The following is a 25,259-nucleotide window of genomic DNA, read 5'->3' as shown; positions in this document are numbered from 1 at the left end:
TCTCGCCCCAGAATTCCCTCCACTAGGCGTCTCGTGCAGTTTAGATTTGGACAATAGAGTTCTAACTCCTTTCTGCATGTATGAGGATCCAGAAAGATGTGTTAGTGCTACCCGAGAGAGACTGTCTCCCAAGACTTCTGCTTCCTCATGGCGAAAATGTAGGTTGATGATGAGTTTGTATTCATAAAGCAAGGGATCACATGAAAGCAGTTACAGCAGTACTAAGCCCTGATTTCTAAAATAAATGCTCATGGTCAGAGTTTTTTTTGTTTAAGTCATTCAGTGTCTTTTTCCGCTCATTTGGTCTGAGGAATATAGGAAAAAGACAGGTTACATTGATGTAGACCTGAACAGCAGGGGCTCAATTTTTGGAGCTTTGAGCTACATTGGTAATGATCCTTCTCTCTCCTTCTCTCTCTGCAGGTCTTTGGCTCTGCTGATAAACTCCCTCCAATAAGGTAAGCTGTGCAGATATATCTATGATCATGTGACTCTATGTGCTTGTATTATCAGATTAATGGAAACCATGATACAATTTTTTTTCATGAATAAGTTCAAATGAATAGCATGTATTTGAAATAGAATGTTAAATGTAATCTTTAAAGTCCCTGTAAAGGCAATTCATACTTTGCACGTGACGTCACAAGTACTGGCTGGCGGGCAAGAACGTCGTTCTCCAGCAACGAAACACAGTAAACTAATCAAGGATATTGCCAGGACGTCGCCAGTTTTACTATACAAACGTTGGTGTTTTGAGGTTTGTGATATCTATGGTTTTCAATGAGAACCAGAGATGACCCAACAGTAGAGCTAGATTATTTATTTACGGAGGAATTATTACTGCTCGATTATCTTAAAAAACCTTGTCTGCTTTACACAATTTAGCTACCTTGGAGTTAATCCTATTTCTAGTCCATAGTTATGCAGCTAGCTCGCTAACAGACTTGATAGCTACTAAAAGACCCATAAGACCTGGAACTACAGGACTCTACGTTGAAAATACCCGTTTGTTGCCCGCCAGGTATCCATGGTAGTCACGTGACTGCAAAGTGCAAAGACTGAAAAAATTCTAAACACATTGTTAGAAATGTATTGCTAAAACATATTACTAAGACTGTGAACTGGGAAGTACTGAATTGTGGAGTTAGACCGTTAAACAGTTTTTCACCATTCATATTTTCCGGATTTTTTGGGCGGGGCTAAAACAGGGCTTGATGACGCACTGGAGCCCCTGAGCTTGTGGACACGCCCCTACTTGATGATGCACTGAGGCCACTGAGGCTGGCCCCTCCCCTAACAATAGATTTCTCATCAGTTTTGGTGCTCAATCGCGAGTTACTGTCAGTACTATTAGTTACTACAGCCTACAGTTTGCTAGCTAGCTATGCCTTCGTCACGGAAATGCGTACTACCTGGATGCGATCATGTACAAAACAGATCGGTGTCCTTATTTAAATTTCCATTAAAACGATCACATCAAGAAGAGGTGGATTAATTTTGTGAAGAGCCACCTTGATGGAGAGCTGAGGATCACCGCCAACACCGGCCTCTGTAGTGATCATTTTACATGGGATAGTTTTATAAACTTTCGTCGGAGACAACTGGGATTCACTGATAATCCGCTGTTACTGTGAATTGGGCCGAACCGACTATCTTCCGCCTCGGCCTTCATCCTCCCGTCCCGAAAGCAGTATCACCTAATATCACCATCGGCTGATCGGCTATTGAAAATAGAAGATAGAAAAGCTCAATGCAAAACAAACTCAAAATGAGCTAGCGTGGTGGGGAGTAATCATAATGGAGAGAGCAGCAATCTATATCAAATGTGCGCCATTGGATTCTTTGATACTTTTATGCTATAGCAGCATAAACTCAGGTCCCTTTGATATCTTCATGCAGTAGCAGCATAAACTATTCCCTCCATCTCCGATTGCTCCCAGGCTGAATGGAAAATACTACATTTATATTTTTTGATGCTTTGAGGTGGTTTAGGCAACATCTTGACTCTGAAGTCAGAGTTTGAAGTCTCTACAGTGTAACAGAGGCACAGCATTCATGCGGAGATCGTTTAAATCCCTTCCGCTCATATGTTGCAACAGTGTTGTGACTTGTGATGACCAAATTTCTCTCTCTTCAACCCCTCCTTATTTTCTCCACCTTTCCTCTCCTTTCTCTTCTCGCCCTCTTCCAACTACATCTGACACCTCTCCCCGCTGAGGATGCCTGTTGTCTCCGTCTGCCAATCTATTTTTTTAAAGTAGAGGATGTGATTGAAAAAGACACCTCTCTAAAGGAGGCCGTGTCATATGTTTAACTTATTCTTTTGGCCTACCAGAGCTAGTTTCTTTCTCTCTTTTTTTTCTCTCTGTCTGCAGTAGCTTCTAATGTGGCTGTGTAATTTATGGTAGGTTCTGGCAGAGCTGTTTAATGCTCTCTCTGCCATCGGCAGCCTACGTGAGCGCCTGCAGAGATTAATCTGTGAGGAGCATCTAAATATGAAACAAATGAAATGCAGCAGCAGGAAAAACAAAACCAGGACAGATGATTAATGTGATATACTCCAGCAGACCTGTAAGTTTTCTCCACCGGTCCCTCGCTCACTCGCTTTCTAACCGTGGGACAGATCTTGTGTTTTAAACCACCTCCCAGATGGGCGGTGAGTGTGAATGTAGGTTGAAGGCTGTTGCTGATAATTGCGGAGCTGCAAATGGATTTCTGTAACACAAGCTGTAGTGCATTTAATGTAGTTTGATCCACATGCTCAATCACAGGCTGAAGGGTGACCTCCAGCTCGGGGCCACGCTGTCTCTGTGTTTACCCAGGGCAGGGTCTCACCCCTCCTCCCTCCTTGTAGCCTCCGGCCCTACTCCTCGCATCTTAACCAGAACTCGCCGGTCATGTTAGCTCACACACTCTTCCTCTGTCGCACCGGATCAGCCGCAAACGAGTGCAGACCTTCCACATGTCTTGTTCCTACATTCATAGGGCCCTTTGAAATCGGTTGAATTTTTTCCCGTTTTCATTTTTCTGGAATCTGTTATCTAATCAATTAAAATTAATACAACTTTAACAATTTAATAATAAATATTTTTCAGAAATTATGTTGTCTGTTTGAATTTTTCTGGATTTATGTTTTCATAGAAATGTATTATCAAAAAATCTAATTTGTAATCAAGTTAAGGCATAAAAATAACAATTTAATAAATGTATTATTAGTACTTTTGATAATTACATTTTACTGTACAATATTAATATATGTCTGTCATAATTTCTCAACCAAACTTTTATTTTAACGAGGTTGATGTGAAGACCTATGAGTTTCTGTGTATCTGAAAATAGTTTTATAAAATGAAATGCTGGATGCTGATGAGGATTGTCCTCCATATAGTGAGAGAGCAGATACTGAAAACACCATGAGCATCATGCATGCTTCAGTATGTGTAGTAAACGAAACCGCGCCACTCATTCACACAAAGAACATGCCGGACATCCATATTTAAATAAGTCTTTTTATGCACCATTTGACCAATTTAAAAAAATTGGTGACATTCCGTGTGATGCGCTACATTCCAATTTTATTACTAGATTCTTTGATTCCTCCTTTGTGTTTTGCTTCACAAAATCATAGGGCCCGACATTCATGACCGTGTTTTATTTTCTCCATACGGCAGCGTGCTAATAAGCAAACCTCATAGATGGGCTCAATGCCCAACAGGCTCATCTGTCCCGGCTTGCTAATGGCTTAACTGGATTAGCCTGTTCCCCATGCGGGCTGATCAGAGCTCATAACGCTGATCACCTCCATTGATCCGATTGATCAAGGCCTTGCTTAAAGTGCTGAAGACTGCCGCTCTGCACAGATGGGCCACCTGAGGATACATGGGAGGTAATGGGGTGAATGAGGGGGAAAGAAGTTAAACCGAAGGCTGGTTCGAGACAGATGGAGTGAAACTGAACCTGAGACGCAGGGTCTGGTTATTGACGGGCACTTCCTGTCATCAGTATTGGCCTCTTGTCGTCTTAAACCAACATAAGGCCCTGCTACTAATCAGCTGTGGTAATCTGCATGCACACAATCAGTCCCGCATTGACCTGGCAATCTCTCATCCAAGATTTGCCTAGAAATATATAAATACACTAATCAACACGTCTTGAAGAGAACAGCTGCTTGTGTCATTTCGTATGCTGCCATCGTTGCTGCTTCTGTTTCAAAGTTATCTTAAAGTCCTCGCTATTTTCTCTACCACTTTTGCTAATTAAGTGAGATTTTTGGAAGCTGGGACATCATCCAAATGAGACCTTTTTCCTCCCCTGTGTTTTTTTTTTTTATCTTCACCCTACCACCATTCTGAAATGAGACATTCTGTATCAAAAATTGCACTCCTTGATGAGGCCCTCGCCAAATTCATTTCCTGACTGTTCTGATTGATTAATTGATGTTGTTAAATGGCTCCTTTGGGTAATGGCTTTTCAGTATGGCATCCAAAGCGAGAGCCAGGCTAAAGCACAGTCTGTTGCAGTCCCTTACGGCCAGAGCAGCTCTGTCTTTTCTGTTCGCTGTGATTGTTAGTCTGCTGTGTTACATCACAGGGGCTGTGCCAGTGCTGACATCACTCAGCTGTGCCCTAATGGAACTGGTTGGCTCCGTTTCTTTTGTTTAAGTACAGGTCAAGGCACCGTGTAGCTTTGACAAGTTAGACACCTTCCTGCATTCAGCCACGGAAAGAAGGGACTATAGTGCTTTGGCATCTTGCTCCCGTTGTATTTAAGCAGGTGGTGTCCATTTCGTTGATCAGCCTTTCAGGCTGTGTTATGGCTAGCTGTGCTCTTGTGGATCTTGGAGAGAAGGAAATCTGGGTTAGGTCAAACTTAGTTCATTCAAGTGACAGGCTATATTAATCAAGTCACTCATTGAAGTCCTTTTAGTTTGTAAGGTCAGTAGCACAGTATACTCAAACCTCAGCTTAATTAATTATCAAGAATGAATTTCATATTAATTGCATAAGTGTGGTTTTTAATAATAAATAGATATCAATGTCATCATGCTCACAACATATGGGATAATTTCCCTATTATTAAAAACTGTTATATATATACAATTCTAATATACATAAATAAAGTTAGATATTTCTTTGTATTTGTATATATTAGTTTACCCCATTGTAATAAAATAAAGCCGAACATATAGCCTACAGTACTGTGCAAAAGCCTGTTTAATTAGCCTACATCTTTTGATGTGGTGTGTCAGCAGGAAATATCAGTTTACATTTCCAAACATTCCTTTTGCCATTAACTGTAATAATCCAGTGAGATTTTTGTATGTCTGACAACAGCCAGTATGCTCCCACACAGATGCTCACCACCATCGAGTCTGTCTGTGATTACATGAAGAAACAAAAAAAACCTGAGACGGCTAAATCCTGAAGAACTGTGACATCGTCTCCAAGACGTTTGAAGAAAACATTCATATTCTAACTTATGAATTGGAAAAGAAACAATTCTTTATTTCTGGATTTTAGCCAAATCTGGTAGCAACACCCTGGCAACCACCCAGAACACCTTGACATCATGCAGTTTTACAGGTGCAAGCACTACTTGCATTTTTTTCAGAACATGTAAACATCTAGTTTACACTGTGCTTCAAGACTATGTGCCAGTCTTTTCCATTGTTTTCCTGCATTCTATGTAAATTAGACCGCTTTGGGCAACACTTTCTACAGATGTTTAAGAAATGTATTGAACATTCAATCTATACTTGGTTTCTTTCTAATGGAAATGGAGCCCTGAAGCTTTAACTTTCAACAAATTCCATCACACCTCTTAGTCATAAGTCACACGCTCACACACACCAGTTGCCTACCCGCACAGGCCCATGATCCTGCCGTAATGAGTGTGTACCCCCGCCCGCTGAGGTTCTGTCTCATTAGCTTTGCGCTAATGGAGCCCTACAGGTCTGGCTGCACCGACTTCTCCACTACCAGACTAACGGTAACCCATCATGATGGCTATTGCCTGATGGACAGCTGGCCGGCTGACCTGAACTGAGACCTCATCACCAGGGTGAATTCATATTGCTTTCGCTGCTGTCATTACTGCTGACTGTGCATGAGGGGGTAATTTGTACTTGGCTTGCTTGAGAATTAAGAGAAGCTATGAAGAAAGAATGAGGGGGAAGAAAAGGAAGTCATCTGAACCAAGGCCTCTAGGGTTTCTGCAGTGCAGATGGCCTTGTCGGAGAAGAAACTGTCATGCTTCTCTCTCTCTCTTCCTCTTTCTCATTTTGTGGGGTTGAGGCTGGACATTTGTCAGTGTCGCCCACTTCCCAGCTCTCCCTCAGCTATCACCGCAGAGACAGGATGAGGCCATTGGCAAAGACCAGACATGGGGTGTGCTCTGAATCTGTCTTAGTCAGTTTGTGTGTATGTGCTTGCCTGTGTTTTGGAGTTTGTTTGTGTGGGAAATGGTATTCGTTGCATGTAGCAGACCTGTAGAAAAGGGATGTTTTTAACTCGCCTTTCAAATTGTATTCATCTCTTATGGTGCCTGTATATTAAAGGTAGGAAAATCAGGGGGCGATTGAATGTGTGTGTTTGTGTGTGAGCGAGGAACACTTGGTGTTGTTGATTGCATGCTGCTGAAAAGCTGAGATGGCACGTTTCCAGGTGCTCTGAGTGAGACTGTGAACAGTGCTAGTCTGGCAAAGGAAACGACGTCCTACAAACTTCATCCAGACACTCAATTACTGCATCGGGTTTACACTCACGACATGACGTTACAAAACTTCATCAGTGCACCAGCTGCTCTCTGCTACACCTTTCGAACTAAGTAACAAGCAACTTTTGTTTGCGCAACCCCACTTGTTTAAAAGTAATTAATACTTTTATTGCAAAGACGCAAATTTTTTTTCAAAAGTGACAGAAAAAAATGCTTTTTTAGAATGTATTTTTAGATCAAATAAATGCAGCATTGGAGAGTAAATAATAATAAAAAATAAAAATAAAAAACATTTCACTGTTTCTACTGGAACTACAACAGCGAAATAATGTGCGTAGAGGTGCATGCAATTTGACTTAGACTCCAACAGGCACACAGTGGCAGTGGGAACTGCTGAGTCATTTATAGAGAGGCCAACCCTCATTGACTTTTCTCCCCTCAAACAGAGTAACCCGATCTGATCTTGAGATGTGAATCTAAAGCCATTGCAATTTGAAGCTGTGTTTTTCCATCAGCTCAACTTAACACCAGCACAACTTTATATTTCTACCAGCTTTACAATTGCAACTTTACACCAACAGCATAGCTTTACCTTACCTTGTCACTCCAGCAGCTGCTCTCAGCGGGGGTAACCAAACACCAGTGCACTCCCTCTCCTCCACATCAAGCTCAAAGGGGAATTTCAGCAGTGCTCTAGTCTAATATGACTTCAGTGTTTGGGGTTTATGCTCAATAGACTGTTTTTTTTTCTTTCTTTTGGAGTAGACTAAGAATTAACAAACATAACGGCACGTCTTACAGCAGATGCCTGCCATTGGCATAATACAAAGATTTGATAGCAAAACAGCTCAACACTGTGTTTTCTGCTCTGTTCATTGCACAGGGATCCCAACAGATGGCTGTTCTGACTTTAGATTTGTCTAAAGTTTAGCAGGAATGATATGGCCGCTTGCTGCGTTTCTTCCTTGAGTTTCCCTCACTTCCTCTTTACTTTGTGTGAGCAGCATATGGAGCATGTAGAGAGCGAGAGCAGATATGTGAGCTTGAGTGATCACTCTCCTGTGCTGGAAAGCCGAGAGCCATTCGTAATGAGCGCCTGCAGCTTAATCGCATACAGGAACGTTTGGGATCTGTTTCCACCAGAAGGACGAGCGGAGTAATGAAGCAGCCGAGGAATGAGAGAAGCAGAATGCATGTGAGGACGGTGAGAGAAGGAAGGGGGTAATGGGGAGAAGAGACGCCCAGAGGGAGAGAAAAGAGGAGATGAGGGTGCAGGAAGTTTCACTGCTTCTCTGGGTGGAAAGAACAGATTATAGGAAAGATAGATGGATAAACTATCTTAGATGTGTCCAGATAGCTGGAAACAGGGTGTAAAAACAGTAAATAGATTCAGGCTTACAACTAGAGAGGAATGAAGCCCAGTCCATGCTGACATTGGTTGTCTACAAGCGTTATAGTTTGGTTGAAGATGTTATCAAAAACAAATAGCGCACATGGTCAGTCACGGCACATAGAGTTAGAAAGTAATGTTCACTCACACAATCCCAAACACAGATGGAAAGTAAACCAACCCACAGGATTGCCGCTCTGGAATGAAGAATAGTGATGGGATTTGTAAGGAATTCAACAAATCTGGTTCAGATTCCAATTGATGATTCTGAGTCATTTATGACTGCATTAACAATGTATGGCATCCTCCCTTTATAATACAATAAAAAGTTTAACTACATTTAAAATTTGACTACACAGTAACTACTTGGTTAATTTCGAGTAGAACGAGACTAAAGTAATGATTTGCGCTTTACTGAGTGAGTTAATGACACTTGAGACCAAACATGTAACTAATTTGAGTCTTTTTGACTAATTTGTTAATAAGAACCAGCTCAAAATACCAGTAATTTAACTAATCTTATTACACTATGTATTTGTTTTTATGTGCTGCCGGCTGATACGACACTGTTATTTATTGTCTCTGTATTATTTTTACCATGTATTTCTCATCATATTCAATTCAGACCACCAGCTGATGGCTTTGCCATAATTTCTTTTGCAGTGGAACTACAGATTCAGCAGCGGCATAAAGTGGTGCAGGAAATAGTCATTTTAGTACAGCGTTCAGTTCGCACAAACAAAATAATGCAGTCCTTCAAGAAGCACCGTAAATCATCATTCAGTTCCTGGTGTTTTTACAATAAAATATTCTCAAACCTTATGAAGAATGACTGTTGCATTTCCATCCAGACATGATGACCTCAGAACAGAGACCATGCACTTCTCAATCACCATCAAACAAGAAGGATTGTCTGTGCCTTTGTTTGTGGTGGTGGTCATGCTCTCTCATCTGGCCTGTGTGTCCTTGTTAGCAGTATCCATGGTGTGCCGATATAGCAGCCTGTCTGTCTGTCCATTCATCTTTCTGTCTGTCTATCCCACCATATCCACCCCCAGAGAGTCTGTTGTTTTCGCTCTCTTTTTCTCCCAATCAGTATCATAGCTTGTATCACCCTATATCACCCTAGCTTCCATTACTACTTTTAACTCAAGGGTCTTTTCTAATAAGGCATTTGTTTTAAGCCAGTGCACACTGCAAGACTCAGTGGCCTGCACACATTTAAAGACTTAAAAGTTTTGTATTTTCTATCGTGTTTTCAATGTCATGGGGATTGTTGACATCATGGAAAGGCTTGTTGTCATTTTGCTCTAATTGCACAGAATGGGAAAGAGGTGGAAAATATGGATATGACGAACGATGTCTGGAGGACTTGGGCCACCACTTCCTACTGCTCATCCGTTCTTTAGCAATTTCATTGGCTGTTGAACATAGTTCACAAACCTGATGACCAGTCTGCTAGTTGTCAAATAAGTTTGAATCATTGTCATAACATCTGCTGAACATGTCTTTTAAGTGTTGACGGTCACATGCTGCAAGTTGGCTCACATCTGTGGCTTTTAGTTGCAGACCCTTACCGGGCTTCTGTCTTGTGTGTGCTGTGCTTTATGGTGTGTTGATGTAGTTGTTTCATCTCGCTCTGTGTGAGAAAATATGGGGTTGTATGATCTTATTTGATATCTATTTCTTTGGTGTTATTGTTTTTGAAAGCTTGACATCTCTCCTTCATTTGATCTCTTTCTCTCTCTGGCTCTCCCGCCTGCAGGCTGATGATCGTCATCAGGATCTGCAGGTTGTTTTAGTGGCAATGACAGTCGTTCGTTGTGTTGTGGGGCTGGTGAGAGATAAGCTGCAGCTGATATAAGTAACAGTAAGGGTGAGAAGACAGTAAGGGAATTATGGTGGGAAAGATTGTAGGTTCATACTTATATGTCAGAGCATTGGAGTGCAGATTGAGACGTAGAAACAAAGTTGATTAGTACTGACTAGGTGATTAGCGAGTTTTTTTAATAGTTTGATAATTGATATTGATACTTATTGCTGCACGGTAAAACCTTCTCAAAGAAGTTATGTGCCGTATTTACTGGGTCAGAATTGCATTCTTGAGAGAAAAAACACAGATAAGTTGCTTTGGTGAATAAGACACATTTTATTATTAAATTCCAAAATATAAAATAGCAGTAAATAAAATGAAACATTTACAAAAAAAAAGCACTATGAATTGTGGTTCCCCTCCCTCCACAAAAAAAATCTTTTAAATTGAACTGTATTCAGAATGGAACAAGAATGAGAAAAAAAAGAATGGAACAAGAATAAAAAATGTTAGTATAAAACAACCATAAATTATAGTCACATTTATTAAGCCTAAACAAGTTTGTTTAAAGTCCCTGTAAAGGCAATTCTAAAAAAAAAAATTATAAACTCATTATAAATGTTAGAAATGTATTGCTAAAAGATATTACAAAGACTGTGAACTGTGAATTACTGAATTGTGGAGTTAGACCGTTAAACAGTTTTTCACCATTGATATTTTACGGATTTTTTGGGCGGGGCTAAAACGGGGCTCGATGACGCACTGGAGCCCCTGAGCTTCTGGACACGCCCCTACTTGATGATGCACTGAGGCCACTGAGGCTGGCTGGCCCCTCCCCTAACAATAGAGCACATTCGCATCAGTTTGCCGCTCAATCGCGAGTTACTGTCAGTACTATTAGTTACTACAGCCTACAGTTTTCTAGCTAGCTATGCCTTCGACACGGAAATGCGTAGGCTACTACCTGGATGCGATCATGTACAAAACAGATCGGTGTCCTTATTTCATTTTCCTGAAAAACGATCACATCAAGAAGAGGTGGATTCATTTTGTGAAGAGCCAACCTTGATGGAGAGCTGAGGATCACCGCCAACACCCGCCTCTGTAGTGATCATTTTATATGGGATATTTTTATAAACTGTCGTCTGAGACAACTGGGATTCACTGATAATCCGCTGTTACTGGTGAATGGGGCCGAACCGACTATCTTCCGCCTCGGCCTTCATCTCCCCGTCCCGAAAGCAGTATCACCTAATATCACCATCGGCAGCTTTCCCGCGAGTGGGCGGGGTTTCAGCGCAGCCAGCGGACACGCCCCCAACGTCTGAGAGCAGAGAATAATGCTCACTTTTTCGAGATTTTGATAGCTTATTTGATGTATCATTCAAATTTGGTTGGGTGGCTAATAACACATTTTTCTGTGGTGTGACAACCTCAGAACACATACTTAATTTTGACTTTACAGGGACTTTAAAGCGAAGCTGAAACTACTGGCTTGTGGAAAATGCGCTAATATACAAATAAACTTTGGCTCACATCAGAAGTGGCTCCTGGACGTAAATTTAGGTAGGGCAGATTCTGGGTCTTAGCGCTAGTTAATGTGCCAATTACGACACACTGGGCCAGCTAACCAATCACAGCGCATTTCGTATTTCAGAAGGAGGGGCTTCATCGAAACAGGACCTAGATGGCGCGTTTGAGACCGACGGGACAGAGGTGCTGTAATAATGTAAAATATATAAAAAGAATTATGCGTTTTTGGAACAAACAAGCATGAAAACATTCTAGTACACACCAAAAACAAAATCAAGACTTCGTAAAAGGGCATAATAGGATAATAATAATAATAATAATTATTATTATTATTATTATTATTTCTGTTATATTCTGTTGTGCTCAATAGAGTCTTTGACCACAAAAACATCCTACGTGAATGCTCTCTAAGCATTTGATCAGAAAACTGGGAACCAGCCTTATTATTCAGAGTTTCCATAACATTGACTAGTTCCCACAACCCACCAACTATGTCAATTTTGAAACTGTAGCATCCCTAACATTGAATGTCCTTAAGTTAAGCTGCATACGTGTGTTTGTCTGATAGCAGCCGAGAGTGTGAGCGAGACCGATTGTTTGGGATGTGAATGGTGTCACTAGTAGGGATTTGGTGAGTCCTGAAACTGCTGCCAAGTGCCACTGAGACGACCAAGCAGATGGAGAGGGGAAGACGCTCTGTTAGAGCCGTTAACCGCAGGCCAAACCTGCGTGCCTGCTTACGTGTCTGGCATTTTCTTAGTTGGTTGATCAAGACAGAGGGTGCACGTTGCAGGTTTGCTCTCTTGTGTTTGCACTAACGGCTCCTCATCTGTCTTTACGCTTTGTTCTCACTCTCTTCTTTAATGAGACACCTCTTTCTTCACTGCAACTCCACCAGTGAAGCAGAGGTGCTCCAATTACTGGCCTTTATGGAGGAGAGCAGTTCAACAACAATCAGCTTTGCACAACTTAAGAGGCAGGATGCTGATTTGTTTTACTGCAGGGGTGTTCAGACTTGCTTCTGGTGGTCTACTTCCCTGCAGAGTTCAGGTCCAACTCTAATCAAACACCTGAACTAGCTAATCAAGGTCTTTGGGTTCACTTGAAAATTACAGACAGGTGCGTTGCAGCAGGACTGGAGCTAAACTCTGCAGGAGTGTTGATCTTCAGGAGCAGGATAGATCACTGCTGTCTGGTCTGAAACCAAAGGCACCTGCCTTGCTGCCTAGGAAACTGAATTGGTTTCAGAAAGGCTTTTAAAGACTTGTACATTTGAGTCTTTTTGAGTGATTAAATTAGTGAACATGTAAGGACTACAATGTACAAATATATATATATATATAAGAAGGGCCAAACAGGAACTAATTGTCAATGTAAATCTGAATATGTAATTCTTAGTTTGTATATATAAATTTGAGTCCGAGTATAATCTGAGTATATGTTTATAATCTTGGATGTATAGATACAAATTTGAATATATAAATGTAATCCAAAAAAAATTTACATTTTAAATATTCACAATTTCAAATTATATCCATACTTAACAATATATTCAGATTTACAATTATACATTTATATTTATGTATTCACGTTTTCACAGATTTTGATCTAAATATTCACTATATACATCATATACTTATTTCCTGTTTGGCCCCTCATAAGATGGATAAAAATATGTATACAGTAACAGGTTTTTTTTTTATAAATATAAATTGACCCCAAAGTGAATAAACAGCTGTAATGGAATTATAATACATTTATATTATGAATATAAAAATTATAGTAACAAGTAAATAAAAGTAAATAAAATTTTAAATAATAAACAATTCTTTAAAAGAACAGTTTGCGTTTTTTTGTGTGTTTTTTTTCTGTTTGTCACATCCACTTGTGATGTGCAGTAAAATCACTATGGCTGGTCTTTTTGAAGATTAATTTTGTACGCTGCATAGGATTATCATAGATTACAGGATGTAACATAAGCATCAGATTCAGGCGTACCTCGATGCCTCCCAACCTCTGTGCACTGCATGTAACCTTTTTCAGGTTTCGGACACAAGCCAGGAGTCTGAGCAAGGTACCGTAGTCATCGTTAATAAGTCTCTGTCTGTTAGGCCCGCTGCGTGCCGTCTCTGAGCGATGCTGCTATCAGCAGCAGCATTGACTTATCTCAGTCTCATTTGAAACACTGTCACTTGTCATTCTAAGAGTAATGGCTATACTATAATGAGTGAGGGTGTTCGCCTCTCAATCAATTCTACACTAATTAGTGTTAATGCAACGCCAAAAAAACCCTCCAGCTCTCTTCATCACTGCCAGCTCCTCCTCTCCCCCTTCTCTCTGTTGTCATAAGGCAATCGAAACAACATCTTCATCACTTCTGCACTTGTACATAATGTAACAATAGATATTGTGTAGTCTCACTGGTGTGCTGGCCTCTGTTCTAGTTAATGGCTCACAGCACCACAATGGCCAATTAATGGTCCCTGACACAATCAAAGCATTTGGTTCATGAATTATGGGAATGGTGTGGAAACCAATCACAACTCCCTCCACATTTCCTTCTTGTTGGTACAGATGGCCTTTAATGTGTGTGATAGGTTTTTTGCAAGTGCAATGTTTCACATCACAGCACAATTTACAGTGTAGTGATTGATTTTCCTCACAATATTGCATTGGTCTTTATATTGATATTTTTGTGTGCTTGTTCAGGTTTTTATTTCTTTTATTTATTTATTTTTTGCAGCTGGGGAGTCCCTCTGGGTTGTGTACAACATACAGAGTGATGTTATTGTAGCACTGCCGAGTCGACATTGACCTTCAGCTTCAGGAAATCACCTGCTTCCTGGCAAGATGCTCCCTGTGGTCATTAGGAGACTTGATTTACGGTTAGGTAGAGTTGTTTAAATGTACCCCACCTTTCAAAATTTTGGATTCTGAAAGATTGTTTTATTTTTTTCACTTAAGCTTAACAATGCTTTTTCAGTATTTTATGAAAATGTAGTAAAAACATGACTATTGCCAACAATTTCTACAATTTTAAATAACTTTCAGTGTCACATTTTTTTTCAGGATTTTCTGATTAATGTAAAGTTAAAAAAAAAAGTATTTATTTGAAATAGAAATCTTTTGTAACATTATGAAAGTCCTTACACTCACTTGAATGCATTGATTGGATGCATCCTTGATAGTATTAATTTCTTTAAAACATTTTACTGACTCCAAACTTTTAAACGGTCATTTTGATCATGGATATACCCGGGGGAAAGTGATATGATGCATAATAGCCACTTTCACACAAAACTTGAGTAAAAATGCCAGATTTATCACATAAATATACTACATCTGTTGTTTACACATGGAACGGCTGTCTGTCTTTTGTCTGTATTGCTACCATTCACACATCAACATCAAAATGTGTTATAACCCTAATCAAACTGTGATGCCATTTGCCCTAAATTTTGTCAAATCGTTAAAAAAATGTATCTCTAACTGTTCCAGTAATATTTCCATCTGAGCAGTTCTTTCATTTCAGTATCTGTACAATTTGACATAAACATGTCATTGTTTTTGTTTTTTTTGTTCTCATATCACAGGCATTTTTGTCACAACTTGTGATTGACTCAAGCTCTTTGACAGCAGCAGACTTCCTACATCAGAACGTCCAAACTTAGTATGTGTTCAAAGCGTTATTTTTTTCTGGCAATTCTGGTACATAGACCTGATGTACTGGCATTTTGAAAACAGACCTTGTTCACATATATTACATCTAAAGGGAGATGTCATTAAATTTGCATAAGACTGAATGAAAGTGGCTATAGCTTCACATTGTCTATCTTTAGGTGAACAAAAGTAATCCAGTTCAACTGTTGAGCCTAATTTGAGTGACTGCTTCAGAAAGAGCCGGATATCTTAAATCATTTGAATGACATGTCAGATCTGTACATAGTCAGCCTTCATTCCTGTATCTCTCTATCTCTATCTCTCCTGCTTTCTCTTTCAATGTCACAGTTTGAATTATCTCCCTCCACGGGAACATCTCAATGTGTTTGGCTGTGAATGCCAAACACTCAATCACTGTTCTATTTCCTTCCTCCTCTGGTCTCTAAAGTAATAGGATTCCTCATCCGGCATGACTCGAGTCTCACCGACCTAATTGGAGCAAGAAAAGATGGCAGACGGTTTACAATCAGACAGGAAATGCTCAAGCAACTCTCCTAAAATAGCAGGTTCGCAAATGGAAATTAAGAGCAAATTTAATTCACGCCAAAAGCAAATTGGACTAGTGCATGAATATAAATGTGCTACAGTAGATGTGGGGATATGAGCTTGAAGAGACGGGCTGATCGGCTCATGAGTCGCAGCGGTTATTATGTGCTGATAACAGTCTTCGTGTAAAACATTCACACGGCTGTATTGATTCTGCCTTCCTTGTAATGAGGAGAGACAGTTACTGTGTCTCATTTCAGTTTCTAGTTCTTTATGACGGGAATCAGTATGTGGTGAATGGGAAGTCGTGCACTAGCAGAGGCCTTGATCCACTAAACATTAGCACACTGATGATTCAATTTCCTGTGACATGATTATGTGGTTGCGCATTAAAACATCTTTAAGCACCATCGCTGTATATAACATCAGGACTGATGTTATTCTGATATCATTATCTTGCGTCTTAATTGTAGCTATTAAAAAATAATGTGCCATCATGAAATATGTATTCATCCTCTATTTCTGTTGTCTTGAGAGACTGAGGAAAACGGAACATTTCCCGTAAATGCATATATTGAGTAGCTAATTTTCAGTTGTTTTATGGTGGATTGTGGGATTTTTTTCAGAAGTCAACGTGTCTGTACCTTGGAGTGATTTTTGGCTATGATATGTCTCTTGAAATAGCTGAATTTGCACTTACTTTAAACATAAAAATGTTGCACACACAAATTGAATAAAATAATAATTTTTTAATTACGTTGACCTTGCTTTTTGAGCACTATAGAGTTTTATTTTAAAATCAGTATTTTTCTCAACTTGTCCATTATCTTAGATAAGAGTTATTTTAGTTTTATTTATATACTATTATTTAATATTTTATTAAAAACAAATATTTACTTTTTATATTTTCTGTTCTTTTGTCATTTTATTATTGTATATTTTCGATTTCTTTTATTTTTATTTCAGTTTTAGCACTTCAACTTAAACTTGAAATGTTGATTTGGAAACTGAAATATGTTTTTCATCTTATATTTATAGTCAGTATAAATATTATATTCAGTTTTATACTCAGTCAGTTTTATTTAAATTAATGAAAACTATTTTTAATTAATTAGTTTTAGGTAACAATAACAGTACTGTCTTGGATGTTTGTTTTTTTACCCACTAGTTTGACTTTTTCACGCTTTTTAGTGTTTTTTTTTACAAGTATTTAATCCATGGATGTGGCTTTGATCACAGAGCTCTATGTGTTCATGCTTTGTGTGTGTGTGTGTATCAGTGTGAGTTATACCTTCTGTGTGTGTCTGATTCTTTCCCACTGAGTGGTTTAATGAGACAAGAGTGGCCAAACCCCAGTGTGTGTGACTGTATCTCCACAAAGACTATGAATCAAGCATAACTACACCACTGACACTCCAGTAAGTTTGAATCAGGCAAGGAAGAGAGAATGTTACTCAGTCATTACCTTCATGTTTAACTCGTCATATCTAAAGCTGCTCTTTTTCTGTACTTTGCCTTATTCTCTCGTCTCATATGAGAAACAAGCATTTAGAGAAAACATTCAGGCTGTCAATCAGTGACTGTCTCATCCCTCTTCTCATGAGCCAGAGCTTCATTGCTTAATCCCATCATTTAAAACTTGTGTGTGAGCAGAGCACAGCTTCCTCCGAGTGTGTCTTGCTGCAGGGTAATGCTTCTACCCTGATGCGATCTGACACATTGAACCGCTGCGTCTCAACTGCCGCACCATTACCTCCACACAGAGCGCTCAGTCGCCTCTATTTCAGAGAGAGACAGCTGAGGGAAGAAATGAGACAAACTTCACTAAAGTTTGGGGCTCAGAAATCTATTGTTATTTTCCTTTTGAAGCTCAGTCCCTAACAGTTTCTTCTGAATAACAAGTTGTCAGTCTTTAATCAGTATGTTCCATAAATTTTGGCTCTGGGTGTCATCTTGATCCCTGTTCAGTGGAATCAAAGTGTTTGTAAGTGGGATGCATCAACGGAAAAGCTCTTTTTTGTGTGCGTGTGTGCGCACATGTGTTTGCGCTCTTGCAAGTGTGTCTAATGTTGCAGTGAGTCAACATGTTCTCTCCGGCTCAGAGATTTCTCAGCGGGAAGTCTCGTCTCCTGAGCTGCACTGCATTAGAGAGGAGCAAAGCAGCGTGGTGCATTTAACCCAATAAGCGTGCTCGAAGTGAACAACCACCCTTGCCTCTTTCGCTCTGACAGAGAGGGAGGGAGAGATAGTAAATGAATAAAGGAAGGGAGCGAGAGAGAGACAGTAGAAATAGATATTTATGAGTCTGAAGATTAGGACATTTAAATTTTGTCCTTCTCTATTGTATTAGGTGAGCACTAAATTAAAATTGCTGCTACCCATTATTTCTTCTTCTTTTTTTATTAAATCAGCCTGAACATACACACTCCAGGTGGAAACCCCCATCCCCCTTTATTTGAGTGCCACAATTTGCTCTAAATTCGCATAAAAATTTGGTTATTGCTCTCCAAATGAGAAAGCAAGATGTGGTGCTTGTCAAAGCAGCTCTAATGCAACACTTCTTATACTCTGAACCAAAGCCTAAAACCTAAAACATTAACACTACTCTTTTGCTGCCTTGAGCACTTCCTTTTTCCCAAATCTAGTTTATTTAGAGATGTGTTGTTCTTATTTATCTTTACTTTGTGCGATTTTGTGTTTGCGCACACACACAACAGCAATGCTGCTCATTTAAAAAATGTCAGCGTTTCATCTCGACATTCCCCCTTGCATTTAGCTACAGTGTTACTCCCGGCGCCGTGTTGTGCTCAGGTCAAGCGTTGTAATGTGATGCTTAAAGTTCAAACAATTCCAGTTTTGACCCTGTTTGCTGCTGCCCTTTTGAAGCGCAGCCAGTTATTACCAGACAATTTGCATGACATATTGTTGCCTAGTAGCTTCTGTGCAAAATCATAAAAAAGAGCATCTCGATACATCAAGATGTACAACATAACATTTAGAGGTGCATCTTGACATTCACAGAATAATTATTATATTATATACACATTAGATCAGTTATTTATTTGTTATATTATGATCAAATCTGCCCTTTATACCATGAAAAAGGCACTGTAATACGCATTAGCAATACTACACGCTTTCCTCTCTGGTTGCTCGTGTTGGTTTAGGGCACACAGGCATATCTCAGAGTGAGCTTTCCCTCTTGCATTAACTTGGATTATCATTAATCTGCCTTTAAAGATGCTGCCTTTGGGGACTCAACATTTTGCGCTCGCTGAAACCAGTGAAGAAAGACAGCAGGGAGTAAAAACCTGCATGAATATTTCCATCAGGTAATCCTTTGTCTCTTGGGCTCACCTCCCATTGCTCTAGTCGTCCTCTCAAATCCCTGCGTCTGGTCTTTGGTTTAATCCAACCGCCTGTGATTAGCCGGGCCCTGTCGCAGCATGGGGCTGGTTTAGTCTCCCGCCCTGTCTGACGCTCGCACCTTCAGTCTTTACATGGAGCTCTTATCTCTCCCAGATGCTGATTATAGGCTGTAACAGGCCACACTGGCAACATGACCACAGGGCAAATGGGATCTGTGCTTTTGGAATGGGACTGGTGTTGTTAATTTGGCATTAGAGACAGACCTCCACCTTATCTAATGAGGGGCTTGGAGAGGTGCTTATTGTCCTTGCTGGTTTATTGGGTCAAATTTCAGTCAGACAGATATTCCTCAAAGGCTCAAAGCCAAACCCACGATTAGCTGAGTCTCAAGAGTATTGCGCTTTGCCTTCTCTTGTTTATCTGGTGATTTATAGATATCATCTCTGCTTCTTAGCTCCCAAAATACTGATGTCTGACTTGGAGGTGGAATTCAGGTGACTTCCAATAAAATAAAATAAAATAAAACTCAGAAAGCCAGTCGTTGGATCTCATTAAGCCTTGCCGTTAGTGGTGTGTGTGTGTCTGTGTGTGTGTGAAACAGGTAACAGTAGTGTGTGTGTTTTGCCCCTGGCGCAGTGGTGTGGAACACACATTTCTCAGCTCTCCTGTCCCACCGCCTCTGGACACCACGCCTGGTTGGCCTTGTCAATGTCACTGACAGATGCGCCTGGAACCTTCCACCTTTATTTATCTCTGTTTCCCTCTCCTCATTGCTCTATCCCATATCGTTTGCCTTCTCTTTCTTCCCATTTTTCTTCCTCTGATCTGTGATCCATCTGTGATCTATTTCCTCTGAATGAGAGTGTGAGTGTGAGTGTGTGAGAACATAAAATGTGAGTGTGGTAAATGAGCCAGAACCAGAGAGAGGAAATGCAAGCTCTTCGTCGACTTTCAGGTGTAAGTATATGGGGATATGTGCTGTGTTTGGATGTTTAGTCAGTGTGAAATGTGCTTGAATACTCTTTTGGTCCTGTGGACTTTTAGAACATACACTACTGCTAATGTTTGGGGTCAGTAAGATTTATCTAATGTGTCTGAAAGAAGTATCTTAGTGTCTGTTTACACCCGGTATTCTGATGCGTTTTAAGGGCTGTTTACACGACACTGTTTTCAACTAAAAACTAGGGCCGGGACTCGATTAAAAAAATTAATCTAATTAATTAGAGGCTTTGTAATTAATTAATCGAAATTAATCGCATTTTAATTGCATAAATATTTGACCTGAGAACAGTGAGAAGTAATTTTTTTCACATGGATTTTTAGTATACTATTGAATAATGACTGAATACATAAGCTAAAGCAACAAAATAGTTTATTTTTGTTCAACCAAGTCCAGCAGACCAGTGCAATTTTTGCCATTAAGTGTAGCAATAGCATATTGAACACACTAATGGTGTGTTCACACCGAACGCGAATTTAATTATTTGCGCGAGTAGATTACATACAAAGTCAATGCAAAGACGCGAATAGACGCATCAATCGCGCCGGGCGTTGCGAATGACGCGAATTGGGCGACGCGTTTGCCGCGAATGTCTTCCCGGCAAGTTGAAAAATTTGGACTCAAATGTTCAAGGGTCTAACTAGACGCGATAGACATGTATTTGACGCTCTATTTGCGTTCGGTGTGAACACACCATAATAGCAATAGCGAATTCCTTGTTGCATAGCTTGCACACAACCATGCTCTTATCGACGCTTCCATCCATTCGCTTTTTATAACAAAATTTCCCATCCACCGGCCAACCAAAGCGATCTCGTCAGCTTCTTCGTCATGAGCGCTAGTTGGTGCGCCAGTATAATCGGTCCGCCGAAACTCATCCAGTGAGAAACATTCCGCGGTGCAAAACTAAGTGTGATTAAAATAATTTGTGTAATTAATTAACGCGTTAAAGTCTGTAATTAATTAATCTTAATTAACGCGTTAAAGTCCCGGCCCTACTAAAAACCTAACTTTGTATGCGCTTTGGCCGTTTGTTTACACGACAATGGCGTTACGCAAAGTTTTGAAAACGGTCTGTGTAAACAACAAAAAAACACAAATCTCTGAAGACGTGTTCACGTATTACGTGTTCAATCTATAATGTTTCATCGCAATCTAATGGCCTGGCTGCAGATAACAGGGTTTTTAGTCGTTTTCGCGCATCCGTGTGAATGGGGATTGTTTTGACAACTTCTCCGTTTTAAGCATATCGTTGTCGTGTAAACGTCCCCTAAGTCGATCGGATAACAAGTAGACGAGGGAGACACATACCCGTTTACACCTGGTGTTTTAATCCACCTCTTTTGTCCACTTTCAGCCACTTCTGTCCTGATTTCTTTGAGGGGAGGGTCTGTGGGCAGGTAAATGTTTTTTTGGGTTTTTTTTTTATCTTTCGATCTAATGGACTAAATAAGCTTGCGCAATTTACATATGAATGTGCCCGGAGACAATTGAAAAAATATACAGAGAGCAGCAGCTTTCGTTTCTGCTCTGATAACCGCAAGACCATGCCGAACACGGCCAGTGTTAGAAATCTGAAATGTTGAGAGAACATTGTGTTTGGTATGTTTTTCGTTTCAGACCCCGTTTACATGTGATTGTCCACTTGTGATTCGATCGACCAAAACGGATCTTAATACCAGGTATAAACAGGGCCTTATGCTCACCAAGGCCTAATTTATTTGATACATTTTTTATTTTTTTGTGATGGCAGTTGAGCTTCTTACTTAATATTTTGATAATGATAAACTTTTTCAGGATTCTTTGAATAAAATGTTTAAAAGAACATCATTTATTTGAAAAATAAATCTTTTGTAGCATTATAATATATGTTGTTACTTTTGATCAATTTAATGCATCCTTACTGAATACAATAATTTCTTTAAAAAAATCTTAATAAAACCAAAAAATTTTCTTCACACATAATGTGTTATTTCAAACATGTTCGCCGATACTGTTGTCACCTTGGCAACAAAGTAGTCTAACTTTTGATAAAACTTTGACAGGCAAATTTGTGGTTGTGGTGAAAGTGACAGCTATAGAGACAATACTAATTTGTTAAAAGCTTTTTCATTTTCACACAAACACACTACTGTTTGAAGTTTATATTGCTTTCTGAAGTATCGTAAGTAATGGCTGTGTAAAATTCTGTTTTTTCATCACAGGAAAAAAATTACATTTGAAAGTATATTAAAAATGAAAACAGTTATTTTAAATTGTAATAATACTTCACAATATCACTATTTCTATTGTATCAAATAAATACAGACTTGGTGAGCAGAAGAGACTTCTTTCCAACACCAAACTTTTAAATTGTTGTCATGGTTTATTTATTCCAATCTTGGTTTAGAGTTAGCCTGACTGCGTCAGACTTCGTACTTCCGCTCTATTTCAGTTCGCTTCTGTACTCAGTCTGAGACATCGACATGTCTCTCAGTTTTCCTCCGGCCTGAAAACAGCCGGCCAATCAACGAATAGAGGGCGGGCTGAGAGCCGTGACGTAGACGCTAAGCACAGAGTTTAAGATTGTATTTTAGGTTAGGGAAATCGAAAACGACCGCGGATATGGAGACACGGGATGCAATTTGCTCTGTTGTGGAGAATTTTCCCGGCATTTTTAAACTGAAGCCCGAACAAGAAGAGTGTTTGTTAAACATTTTGAATGGAGGTGATGTTGTGGCCCTACTCCCGACAGGTTTTGGGAAAAGTTTAATTTATCAACTATTACCGATCGTCAGCGAGAAACTGGGGAGGCCAAAGGCCGGCAAGGCGATAGTTGTGATTGTGTCCCCCTTGGTTGCACTCATGGAGGATCAGGTTAAGGAGGCAGCAAAACTCGGTCAGCCATTTTCACTCCGGTATTTCGCTCGATGGTTTTGTTTTCGCATCATACATGTGTTTACAGTGGAAGTTCGATGCGGCTGAGCTGGCGAATAACACACGTCATAGCCAAACGTTATGTGATTGGCTTACGGGTAACCAATGATTTTAAACTTCAGACAAGCGCCCCCCAGCCCCCCCCCCCCCCCCCCCCCCCCCCCCCCCCCACGAGAAAGAAAACACTTTTCAATTATGCCATGCCAGACTGTCTATGAAGCAAAGCGAAGTAGCAGAGTTTGGTATTACCAGGCTAGTTTAGAGTACCATTGTTTAAAAAAAAAAACATTTTTATGATGTATTTTCATAGTGGATGGTCAAATGGTAAACAACTAGCCTGGGAAAACCCAGACAACTTCCGGCAAATTTAGATTTGCTCTGAAAGTTAGTCTGGCAAAGAGCTCATTCAAGCCCATTTCCAATCCGTCGAAATCGAGGCACCATTCAGAAATGTTGGGGCGGGCTTTACACGATGACGACAGCGCTGGGATTTTGAAGCAGATTTTGTAGCCTACATTACAAAGATGGATGCCGCCGTCGAACATCACTCGTTCGAATCAGCTATCACGTCTGTTTTAAGCGATTTGAATGTTTCCTTTTTGTTAAAAACCGACCAAAGAACAACACTCGGAGATGTTTCTCCGCCGCTCTGCATACGTCATCTCCTTCATCGCTCTGATTGGTTTTAGGTCTATCCGCGACGTACGTTGGTGACGCCCCTCTGGAAATGATTCGTCTATGACGCTTTGCCAGACCATAACTCAGTTACAACTGAGAATGGTCTGGTTTTAACCAGGCTAGTAAACAACTAAATCTATACACAAGACATTTGAATAGTAGCAAACATAAATGATGAATGCATGGTAAAGAATTTATAGCTTTAATGTGACCTTCATATATAAAAATTGCGTATAGTTTAAGAAAATCATGTATGTTTTCCCCCTCCTCTTTGTGAATTAACACCATTCATTCTCTCCAGTGTCCAACCTTGAGGAAGGTGACACTAAATGCATTTGCTCTTTACATTTTTAGCATTGTTTTATGTCTTAACATAGCTGTTCTTTGTTCATAGGTTTAAACGAACCATCCATCATAGCTAAATGGACTTTTCGACCCCTGTTCTTTCATCACCCCATAACCAAACTGATCCAGTCAGATCAATAACTCTGCACAATCCCAAGAGACCCAGCAAAACATTTCTGAAAAAATCTTTTCTACCTGCATAGCTGACTGAGCTGCCCATTCGTCTCAGCTGCTCTGAGACGTGTACTCTCTTTCTATCTGCCTTGGAGAGTTTAGGAAGAGCTGTGGATGACATTGCCAAACATTTGGTATCATGTCTCAGAGAGAAAGAGCGGGATTCTGCCTTCTACTCTTTCTGCCATTTTTCCTCCCTTCCCTTTCCCTCCATGGTTCAACGAGCATCGTTATCTCCAGTTCCTCAACTGACCTTTTTGTTTATATCCTGTCTGCAAATTAAAGCAAAGTCACAGACAATGTGCGAGCACTCGCCACTCTAAAAAAAATACCTGTCGGGTGATTGGGAACGCAGAGCTGAAATAAAGTCATTAAGTCGCTGTGAGTCACACGGGAATATGCCAGTGGATCTGGAGTGCGGCTGGACTCCTCAGCAAAGCATTGATTTAAGCGAGGTTCTGACGGTCTCTAATGGGATGAAGTGCAGTTAATGGAATGTTCTGGGATGAAAGGGCAGGTCAAATGAGGTGGATAAAGACGAGGGATGGTCAGAAGGTCTAGGGTCATCCATTGTCATGGCTGTTGATGAACATTTCTGTCTTTATATGTCCTTTGGGTTTGTGCTTCTCTGTTTTCTTTGTAGTTTTGGAGTAGCTTTGATATGGTTCTCCAATGTCTATTAATTATTATAGTTAATGTGGTCAAGCACAGACTTGAATGAATGTAACTTTTCTAAAGAAAATAGAATGGTAGGCTAGTTTTATGGCCTCTCCTGAAAGGCGTGTTTAGTGTCTCTGATTTATACCACAGATACAAAAATGACAATAGTGCTGTGAAGTTAGATTCATTTCCACGGATTAGTTAAGTTTGTCATTACTCAAAACTGTTCTTTGAGGTTTCCATGGGGCGTTTGAAAAAAAGCTGTGAGAAATAAGCATGCCTTTTATTTTTTACTTACCGGTTCTTTACTTCACTATAAAACATTGTGAATGTAATTGGCTTGAATATCTGAGGAAATTATGCTTCCTTTGACCTCTGATTGGAAAAAACACTTTTCAGAGCTAGATATAGACATAGAGAGATGTATATAGAGAAAGAATAACCCGATCTGACTGTGCCTC

General features: G+C 40.0%; 1 protein-coding gene across 1 annotated transcript in view; it reads left to right on the top strand.

Moving 5' to 3' along the window:
* The first annotated feature begins 422 nt into the window (after positions 1–422).
* Positions 423–25,259, top strand: part of ndst2a (N-deacetylase/N-sulfotransferase (heparan glucosaminyl) 2a) — a 70,618-nt gene continuing 45,781 nt past the window's right edge. The window contains exon 1 of the mRNA XM_056256271.1: positions 423–458. The gene's annotated coding sequence lies outside the window, so the exon portion shown is untranslated. The remainder of the gene's footprint in view (positions 459–25,259) is intronic.

Source organism: Rhinichthys klamathensis, unplaced genomic scaffold (assembly GCF_029890125.1).
Source record: "Rhinichthys klamathensis goyatoka isolate OS25496 unplaced genomic scaffold, OSU_Roscu_1.1 h1tg000126l_1, whole genome shotgun sequence".
Classification (NCBI taxonomy): Eukaryota; Metazoa; Chordata; class Actinopteri; order Cypriniformes; family Leuciscidae; genus Rhinichthys; species Rhinichthys klamathensis.
Note: the sequence above shows the minus strand (reverse complement) of the source record. Positions and strands in the feature narration are given on the sequence as shown.